We start from the raw sequence: 9,391 nt of genomic DNA, 5'->3' as shown, positions 1-9,391 counted from the left end.
AGGGGATATGGCGAAAGGAAGCGGAGCTCGGTACAAACGGCCGAGGCTGCGCCTGCCCCGCGACTATGAGCGAGCCTCCGGCTTTGCTCGCTCCCACTGGTCTGGATAAAAACAGACGGTACCTGCTCCCCAAGAGCCGTTCCCTAGAGAGGAAGCTTGTTCGCTGCTCCTCTCTTTCCCTGCAGGAAAGAAATGCCTTCAGCTAGCGCTGTCGGTCTTGCTTTAAGAAAAGCGTCTTCCTCCTGCTTGCCTTCATATATGAGCCTCAAACGCTTCGGGGAAGATTCTCAGCCTCAAGTCTCTTACTGACAGGAGAGGTTCAGCCAAAACCTCCACATCGCCCTGACCGGGTACCAGTCAAAGCTCCCGCTCCCCCGCCCTTTCTCGCCCCCCTCTTTCCCGCCCCTCCAGTAAGTTCCTCTGCCTGTGTGAGAGCCGGCGGGTCTGACCAGCTTTTCGCGTACTTTCTGGCGAAAATTTACTCCTCAGGTTGAGATTCGTAAAGAATAGGTATGCTGAGAGTAGGGACGGTGGTGAGGAGAAAGCCGGAGGTGGCGGGGGGGGCGGAGAGCAGCTGAGGAGGGAGCTTTGGCGTTTCTGCCTCAGAGGATGCAGTTCTGACTCAGACATCCTCCCGCCCGCGTTCGGTTCCACAGCAGCCCAGGTCGGAGCCCTTGCCCCTCCCCCGCGATCTGCGCCTCCGGGGCTGCGGATCGCCCCCAGCACCAGCCCCAGCCCCAGCTGCGGCCGCCCCTCCTCCGCTGCCCTACTTCCCCCCACACCTCCTTACAGCCCCCCTGCCCAGCCCCTGCCGCAGTCTGGTGTCTCGGCCGCGCCCAGCCCCGAGCCGTTCAGCGTAACGTGGAAAGCGCTGTTGCAAAATGGACACTGAGGGCTCAGCGAGCGCAGCCTGCGCTCCCAGCCCGTAAGCAAAATGGCGGCTGTTTGGCTTCGCCTTGGTAACCCTGCCCCTGCCAGGCGGGGCTGGTGAGCCCCGTGCAGTGGGAGGGAGGGGAGAGCGGACGCCATTTTCCCAGAGAGAGGCAGTGACATAGAAGGGAGCGTAGGAGGCTGAAAGGAGGGAGACACGGGAGCAGCGGCGGCAGCGGGGTTTGTACACAGGTCCCAAGGCAAAGGCGCCTCCGAGCTGGTCCCTGCAGGGTTCTGCGCACTGAGCTAGGTTTGGGGGGAGGGGGGGGTCTCCTCTTTCCTTTCTTTCCCTTTTCTTTCTTTCCCTTTTCTTTCTTTTACCAGAGCCTGCTGAGGGTTGAGCCCTGCCTAGGGTAGGGATATCCGCAGTGGGGCTGTTGCATTGTTTTGGTTGGGATAGAGAAGGGGCTCAGCTGAGGGGTCCTGCTGCCTGGCCTGTGACCATAACAGGTGAGTGTTTGGTTATTACCAGCGTATTCTGCTGTGTGTGCTCTGGGGAGGGGGGTGGGAGAAAGGGGGTGAAATGCGACGGGAACGTCTCATTACCCTCGGTACGAGTATAACTCCCTTCTACCCTGAAATGTATTTAAATTCTGTTTAAGTTGCCTTGAATTTGTATTTCCTTTTGTGGGGTTTGGTTAAAAAAATGGCAGGCTGTCGGTATATCTTGTGAATATGGCGGGTTACTGTAACTAGAGGAGCTGAGGAGAATTTTTTGGCAGTTATGCCAGATTTATGCATTATGCTTGGAAAAAGAGCCAAAAGGGGCTATTATGTGACAACATGGGCTTCCTTAGACTGGTGGTTTTAAGAATGGGTTTATGTGTTACTGGGATTGCGTATTGAGTTTTATGAAGCTTGGGGAAACCAAGTCTATTTCTCCATCCTGTATATTTTTGCTTTGTGGCACTAAAATGGCTCGTTATAGGCCTAATCTCTCTGCCTTCCACACCCCCGCCTCCTTTCCTCCCTCCCTGCTAATATCTCCCCTTCGTGGTGTAACCTGGACAAACGGAAAGCAGTCCTCAGGAGTTTCTGTGCCAATTTAAAAGGGGATCATTCTCTCCACCCCCTTTCTTGAGGGTGTAAGTACTTATATTGGTGCATCCCTTTCTTCCTTTAGTTTCTGCAGCCAGTGTTCGTGTTCCTTGGGTGGCATATTTCAGTCTCTTTCTTAAATAAATATTGGTGGGGTAGACTCTATTGCTGCAGACATGGGGGTGAGAAACAAACGGTTCACTGTGTAGTACTTATAGGGTAGAGAAGCATAATATAGCCTGATTATAAAGGTCCTGTATTCCCCTATACTCAGCCATTAGGGAGTGTTCGGTGGCCAAAAGCCCTGAGGTCCTCAAAATGGAACATACTACGCGTCGTTAAAAGCAGAAGAAGTTTAGTGCTGGATCTAGATTTAGGAATGTTTTAGTCTGTTTATTTACAGTACCTTAAAGGAATAATAACGAAACGTTTTTGTTATTCAGGGGTCAGGTCAGAGAAAAGAAAGAGATATCCAAGGCTGTACTTACCATGCATGATTAATTGATTATAATCACCATACTTTTAAAGTTACTTTTTAAAAAATGTGGAGGAAATTTTTTAATTTCCCTCTTTTGTCCTTTAGAGATTCTAAAAATGGCGGCCTCAGGCTGATGTTGTGGTAATCTAATCAGCTCGGGTCCTCCACACCCCATGCAGTGCGTTTGTCTGCAGCATATTAGAGTCTTATTATGTTTAAATGAAAAGACTGTTCCCTTCAAATAACGTGCAAAACATCTCTTGACTTTACTGCGATTTAAAAATGCTGTGTTCCAGCTGATTAATTTTATTGGTTATGTGTGTGAAAGGCAAGTGAACGAGACCACTCTTGTCGGGGAAAAGGGGGGTAGAAAGAGGCAGCAGACTCAGGCGGCTTCTTTGAGGGGTGTGTATAGGTTGCTGTAAGGTAATATGTATGTCGGCTTAATAATTTGGAAAAGCTCCTGCGTTTGTGATGGATACTGTACATCTGTCCATCCTGCTAATGACATAAAAGCAGTAATATTTATCACAGTAAGCAGCGGATTAGGATCATTAAAACGAATTCTTTGTGGAATCACATTTGTGAACGTCATGTTGACCTTCCAGGAAATACCTTTGCTGGACATCGGGGTAGTAATTCCACATATTCGTAGTTTGAGAATACTAAAAGAACTTAATACTTACAGAAATAATGCATGCAAGATTATAACCTGTTACTTTATTAAGACACGGAATTTCTTCTGCCACCATGTAATTTTGGTATTATATTTTTTCTTCAATTTATTTTGTATATTGCTGTATAAATTATATATGCGGTAATAGACATACAAATATTGAGGGAAAGTGCAGTTCCTAACCTCTAATTTTTTTCCTGAATGAAATATGAACCTTTTAGTATCACCACTATAAATATGTTTGGGTGGGGGGAAGGGAGGTCACAAGGATTTATTATTTGGTAGTTGGTGGAGTGTACTCTGATACAAACTACGGAGGCTGCAAACTGTCCATCTTAAGCAACAAAAGAAATTATTTTTTTCACTTTTTTTGTGTGTGCCTGTCTTTAATGTTGTCGTTGGTTTAATGAGGTATGTCCTAGTCTAGTATAGCTTTGGAACCTTCTGGATTTAAACAATCAAAAGTGAGATATTGAAATGGCAAAACTGTCTTTAGTCTCTAAAGAATTTCAATTTAGATACTACTTAGAAGCACCGATGTGTGATGTAAGGTACCTGAAGTTGAACAATAAGATAGTAAGACTTTTAGAGTGTTGTTAATGCATGCCTTTCCTGTGTTTTGAGGCCAAAGGCTGAGTGATTTCAACCACCAAGTGATGCGTTAATAGTCCGGTAGTGCATGCTCCCATCATACCTTCCTTATTTCTATAGATTTGATTTTTTTAAAATAAGCCATGTCTTACTCTGTTTATTAAAAAGTACATGAATAAGATTCTAAAGAGTGTATGTATGGTCCTCTTTGGAAACCTTTTGCCTTTTTCTTTCCTCTCCCTAGGTTTAACGCTCCTGTTCTTGTGAATAATTTTTTTAACAGTATGACTTGGAGGTCTGTGTGGTCTGACTACTTGGCCTCAGTCATGTTCTCAAGCAGACATATAATTCAAAATTAAAATAATGTCGTACACTTTACAAAAGTGTTTGGGGTGGGGGGGGATGAAATAAACTCAAAGATTTAAACACTCATGCTCAGATTTTACGGACGAAAAACCTCCTGGGAATTTTGAGATCTTCCAGAGTTTTCCTGTATGAGTTTTAGTGAGTCAGTTTGCCTTTGTGACTCAGTTTCTCCATTTGTAAAAACAGATCTGTGACTTGTTTTAAGGAGACAACATTACAAAGTAAATTCTACCTTTCCGTTGATGTTGATATGTTAAAATACATTCATAAAAACTGAAGTACACACCCCTCCCCACCCCCAAACTAATGAAAACTTACTGAGAGAGGGAAGATTTGAATTGTAAATTCCTTTTTTTTTCAAGAGACATTTCTGATTTACAAACATTATGTTACAAATGCAATAATACGGACTGTAGTTCTAAAACAGCTTATGTATCTTCAAGCTTTTAGTACCTGAAGGAAAAATCTGCTTAACTGTCACCTAGCCTTTTGGGTGAGCTTTTTTGCCATCTGGGAAATTTCAGAGAGGAAATAATACCAGCTTTTTAGATTATATCTCTAGGGAAAGTTTCTCCTAGCACTAAAATTCAGATTACTTTTAGGAGTTGCGTTACCTCATGTCTTTGGTACAGTTTCACTACACACAACTGTTTAATATTCTGTTGGAAAGCAACAGCAATTGCTGTCACACTGAAGGCCATAATGTCTCTCTAGTCCTGATCTCGGTTTGGTGTAAGGACAGTCTTAGTTTTGCACGCATGCTAATACTAATTTTAGTAAGCACTATTTGTGGGACTTAGTTAAGGAGTGGTGTATGTAATTGTAGAACCATGGCATTGTTCTAAACAGATTAATGTAAACGAGGTTTAATGAATGTATTTTGCTGTTTTTGTGTAATGTTATAACAAAATGGAATTGGGGGGGTGGGGTGGGGGGTGTATGTTGGTGAAGATATGAAGTAAAACCCAGTTCAGGCTTCTGGAGAGATCCTAAAGAAGTCTATCTCTGTTATTGGCCTTGTGACTTCTATACAAATGCGCATTTGTGAATCTCTCAAAAGCAAATTTTGCTGGACAGTGTTTTTGGAACAGGTACAGTGGTTAAATGTTTCCACTGTGCAAATAGTAGTTTTGATTTATTGCTAAGAATCAAGCTTAAGGTGTCTCTGGGAAAAAAAATAGTTTCAGCATATGTAGAATGTGTATTAAGAAAAAAATTACTTTTCATTCTTCCAAATTCTGGATTATTTAAAATATTACTTGTAGTGGGCTTTTGAATGGTGCAAGATGAATATTTCTAACTATATCAGTGTTCACATTTTCCTTACTAATCAAATAATCGTACCCACAGAAGTTAACCTGATCTCTTTGAGGATGCAAAATTCTGCTCATTACCTTCATACCACAAAAATACTATCGCTATAGTTGTGTTCAAAGACAAAACTGTTGTTACCTTTAACAAACAAGTTATTTAAAAGAAGCCTTGTCAAGGTTTCGTATATTTGCTAGGAGATATTGAGACTATTTTTATTTCCTCTTAGAAATCTTCATGTGGTATTAATGAAACAGGCAAGATTTTAAGCTCTGCTGGTTGTTAGCAAATTTTTATAATTAAGGTTTGAAGACAGTTTTGTTGTACAAAGTGTATAATTTTTTTAACATTTGTTGTTTTTATTTTTTAAATTAAAATATTTAGTAAGAACTATGGTAAATCACAGTGTGCACTCAAGTTATGTGTTTCAGAAGTACAAATGAATATATTGAAGTAGCACACAGATTGCATCCAGTGTAAGAAAAATATGCGTCTTAGTTTTGCGTTTTTAAAGTAAGAGTGCTCTCTCTCCTTTCCTGTTCATATGCTGCTCTAGATAGAGATGTAAAACTTGGGTGAGACTTAGAAAGGACTAGCAGTTTTGCAGATCAGGCTAAGTATGGGAATGCTAAAATAGTATTGATCCTAGTTTCAGAATTTAGTTTAGTTTTAAGTAGGTGTAGATATTAAAATGTCATAGTGCAGGCTCAAGTTTAGAGAAGGTTTTTATTTTGTTCTCACTCATAGTTTTGTGTATTGTTTTATGCCATCATAGTCTAGGTAATCATTCACTTTTATATCTTTAACTCAAAAATAAATTACCATCAAGTTCAAAGGCAAGATGATAAGACTAGATTTTAATGACATTATTGTGCTTTATATTACAACTTAAGGGGTATCTATACTCTGTCCATTGTTGGCTATTTCATCAGTCGTAGAAAGCAATTAAATTAATATCCTATACTTACAAAGTGAGAATTTAAAATGTGTACAGGATGGTAGGTTTAGATCTGAATATTCAAATCCATTTGGTATTCATTACTCTAACTCTTCTAACTTAACTAGGTCTAAAGATGCTTTCTTCTGTACCAGCGTGAGATACTCTCAACTTGCCTTGAGTAGACAAAGGAGCTAACTCCTAACTAGTATGGTTATAATGGGGCTGTGTTTAAAACCATATCACAAGACAGATGATATTCTAAGTCTAGACAGTTAATCCTGTCTTAATTGTTTGTTTAAATAAACTTTTCTAATGAGGAATGTTTTTAGTAGGTTCTACTTAAACTGAAGCTGGAGACCTGAGAATTACAGCAACTTATTTATAGCTTTTGGGGAAATCAGAGAGATTACGCCTCTCACTTGGTTTACAAATCTATCGTTCTAGAACTGTGGAAGAAATGTGAATATTTTTATATGTAACTTATAAACAATACAATAGTTATCTTATTGTTTATAAAGATAAGGTTCCTCCCTTAGATGCTTTACCAAATAATACAGCTAATTGCCCTTTTTTTTTGCGTAGGCTAGAAACACTTGCTGGGAATCTTATTCTTTAATATCATTATACAGGGTTTTTATGAATGACTAGTGTTTTTTTTATAATGGTCATTCTCTACTGTCTCTTACTTTCTTATCATATCTTCTCTACTGGAAGACAAAAGACAAACTCTGCATATTTTTTTCCACTTCTGTGTGGCAGTAGAATTGAAGTTAAAAGCTGTGTTTTGTGCTTCCAATGCTGGGCAGAATTTCTTGTTGTGTTTATTCTAAGATCATGTATTTCATATGTTTGTTGCTACAATTGAAAATACATACTAAGATCTCCATTGAAAACACAAAGGTATAAAGTTACAAATGTGTGGAATAAAAATTTCTTAACACAAACAAGTCAGTACAGTTTTGCAAGGTAATTGCAATAAAAATTAAATGGATTTGTTTTCTTGAAAGTAGGAAGGATCTTTCGATCTTCTGTGTTTATTTGGCTGTCCTTGAACATGACATAGTCCCCTCCATCTGTTCCCTCACCCTCTCTTGCCCTCTTCCTCCCAAAATCATAGTAAAGAGCATTGAAATCTTACCAGTTGTTACCAAGAAATATAGTCCAGGTTGAATTGTGGTCAAAATTACATAACAGTTCTTCTAATGCTTAGAAAGAATTAAAGTTTCTGTTTGAAAGAGTGCAACTTTCTGACTTGCTTGTGTTTAGATTCCTAGGCGTAAGTGTAGCAGTTAGGTGAATGTCTACAAACTGCTTCCACAAGTAAAAGTAGAAATGCTATTGTGCTTTTCATGTAAGTCAAATGCCACTGATAAAACAGGGGGTCTGGTTTTTGGAATCTGTCTAAGTGAAAACATTTCAAAATAGAAATTTGCTTAGCTGAAATATTTGACTTCAAATAAGTAAAAATAATTCTTGTGTAGTAGGTATCTAATAATTACAGTAGACTCCCATGTCTTATTAAGCAGCATAGAAAAAATAAGTGAATTATTTTATTTGATGTCATGAAAGCAGCAAAATATTTAGATTGTTGAAGGCGATACCAATATGTATTTGTAGCCACATGCTTTTCCCCAAAAAAGCCTTGCTACTTCTTGGGAGGAGTATTGGGTCTTCGAATTTAGACCTCCCAGTGACTGAATCACCATAAGGTATACTGTAATATTTAATAAAAATTAAATATACTTAGGCTTTACGGTTGTAGACATGACTTACAGAGTATCCTCACAGAATGTAGACTCTATGTACTTGTAGAAACACTTTATATTTTGAAATGTTTGTGAAGAATAATAACTTTGGGTAACAGTTGTAAATTACGTTTTCTTGGAGAATAATTGGTAAGTCACAGGTATTTTGTATAAGTTTAATCAGCAGTTATCTACCACTTTGTGGCAGACAGAAAAATGTTTGCAGTAAAACAGCTGATATAAAGAATGACTTAAAGACAAAGCATTTTTACTGGGAAACTGTTTTCTTAACCTTTGAATTTCTATTTAAAGGAATTTCACATTTCCCAGTGATATAGTATAACACAATGTCAGGGTGGTGGTATATGCTTCTCCAAGCAATAAGCAATATTGCTGTCAAAGTAATTTTTTCTCTTACTCTTCTTCACGTGCTGTACTTGTCTTGAATTTTACAGTTCTGACTCTTCAGCTCAAATAATGATAATTTTTGAATGGGTAGGCTTTTTTGCATGTGGTTTATTTGAAGAAGTATGGCAGGTGTTTAGTAAACTTAGAGACATCAAGTGACTGGCAGTTAATTTTCAATTTTGGGGGTTAATGTCTGTAAATATCGAAACTAAAATCTGTAAGCATGGTATTTTTCTGTATACCTTTGCTTATTGCTTCTTTGATAGATTTCTGTTTAATAAGCTGATTCTTCTTTCTGTGACTGCATTTACCTTTATTTCCCTTCTACCACTCATTCTTTTTCTCTTCCCAGTCCCATATTTTGTCTAACTTCCACTGAGAGAAGAAAAGGAGTGAAGAGAGAGAAGAGGTAAGGGAAGTCTTCCATGTTTTAATGGATTGGCTTAAATATATGAGGAGGAGAGATTGCTTTCCACCACTTTTTCAGGAATACACAGGAAGAGCACCCTTGGACCAGATAGTAAAGGGAAGATAGCCTACGGCCAGTGGAAACTAGCTCTTCTGTATGGCAGAAACTTTGCTAACTGACAGACTGATTCTCAGTTTATACTTAAAAGGGCAGCTTCCTTTCCACTGACTAGAGTTGGTGTAATGCATGTAATGACCTGTATACTGAGGAGTTGATACTTCCATGATGGAAACTCAAGTTTTTTATGTATGAATCTTTAATACCATGGAGGAGTCAGGTTTTTCTTCTTTGTTCTAGATCCCGAACTCAAGACCAATTTATGAAGTTTGGCTGTCATTCCAAACATGACTGAGGTCTTTGTTGAATGTAAAGTCCTGTATTTATTGTGTCAGGATGTTTATAACTATGCTAATGAAGTCTCTACCATGCTTGTTTTTAC

General features: G+C 39.4%; 1 protein-coding gene across 5 annotated transcripts in view; it reads left to right on the top strand.

Moving 5' to 3' along the window:
- The first annotated feature begins 861 nt into the window (after nucleotides 1–861).
- Nucleotides 862–9,391, top strand: part of KMT2E (lysine methyltransferase 2E (inactive)) — a 61,995-nt gene continuing 53,465 nt past the window's right edge. For 3 of the 5 annotated variants that reach the window (XM_075081398.1, XM_075081401.1, XM_075081396.1), the window contains exons 1-2: nucleotides 882–1,380; nucleotides 8,836–8,892. The gene's annotated coding sequence lies outside the window, so the exon portion shown is untranslated. Of the gene's footprint in view, nucleotides 1,381–8,835; nucleotides 8,893–9,391 lie in introns of all 5 variants that reach the window. The other 2 variants (XM_075081399.1, XM_075081397.1) reach the window with 1 other exon arrangement.

The sequence above is a fragment of the Phalacrocorax aristotelis genome, chromosome 1 (genome assembly GCF_949628215.1).
Source record: "Phalacrocorax aristotelis chromosome 1, bGulAri2.1, whole genome shotgun sequence".
NCBI lineage: Eukaryota > Metazoa > Chordata > Aves > Suliformes > Phalacrocoracidae > Phalacrocorax > Phalacrocorax aristotelis.
This window is presented reverse-complemented; position numbering and strand designations above follow the sequence as displayed.